The sequence below is a fragment of the Cebus imitator genome, unplaced genomic scaffold (genome assembly GCF_001604975.1).
Source record: "Cebus imitator isolate Cc_AM_T3 unplaced genomic scaffold, Cebus_imitator-1.0 Scaffold74, whole genome shotgun sequence".
NCBI lineage: Eukaryota > Metazoa > Chordata > Mammalia > Primates > Cebidae > Cebus > Cebus imitator.
The window spans coordinates 5,934,751-5,935,803 of NW_016107389.1; positions in this window are offsets into that span (position 1 = coordinate 5,934,751).

Below are 1,053 nucleotides of genomic sequence, written 5' to 3' on the forward strand. Positions count from 1 at the left end.
AAAAAAAAAAAAAAAAAAAAATTTATGAGTTAGATATTGATGTTAGCGAGTCAATACATTATTTGTTATCAATAGTTGAGAAGCTGCATAGTAATTCAAAGTGGTTTAGTAAGCAAGGCATCACTGGAGAAAAAATTAACTGAATGATTATACTGGCTAATTCATCCAACTATTCAACTTACAATGCCACAATAGAATCTATTGAGGGAACGTAGGTACCAGACCATTCACATGGCCAGGGGACCTCCACCATAGATGGTGATCAGAGCACACTTCAAGAAACCCTTATGTTGTGGGATAGTCTCTGGACTCCATGCAGACCACCATCTCCCTTCCTATTATTATATCCTTCCTTTGGGAATAATGTAATTGATTAGACCACTCTTTTTGCATTTATTCAGACTTTGATTCTATTTCCAGCCTTATTCTCACTTCTTTTAAACACGGAATGAATCGCATCTTCTAAGGTAACTATTACAAATAGCTAAGCTGGCCAGGTGTGGTGGTTCACACCTATAATCCCAGCACTTTGGGAAGCCAAGGCAGATGGATCACCTGAGGTCAGGAGTTCGAGGCCAGCCTAGCCAACATGATGAAACCCCATCTCCACTAAAAATACAAAATTAGGCTGGGTGCGGTGGCTCATGACTGTAATCCCAGCACTCTGGGAGGCCGAGGCGGGTGGATCACAAGGTAAGAAGTTCAAGACCAGCCTGGTCAATATGGTGAAACTCTTATCTGTACCAAAAATATAACAAATTAGGCACAGTGGCTCATGCCTGTAATCCAAGCTCTTTGGGAGGCTGAGATGGGTGGATTGCATGAGCTCAGGAGTTTGAGATCAGCCTGGGCAACATAGTGAAGCCCCATCTCTACTAAAATACAAAGCAAATCAGTCGGGCATGGTGGTGGGTGCCTGTAATCCCAGCTACTGTGGGAGGCTGAGGCACGAGAATTGCTTGAACCCAGGAGGTGGAGGGTGCAGTGAGCTGAGACCATGCCACTGCACTCCATCCTGGGCAACCAAGTGAAACTCTGTCTCAAGAAAAAAAA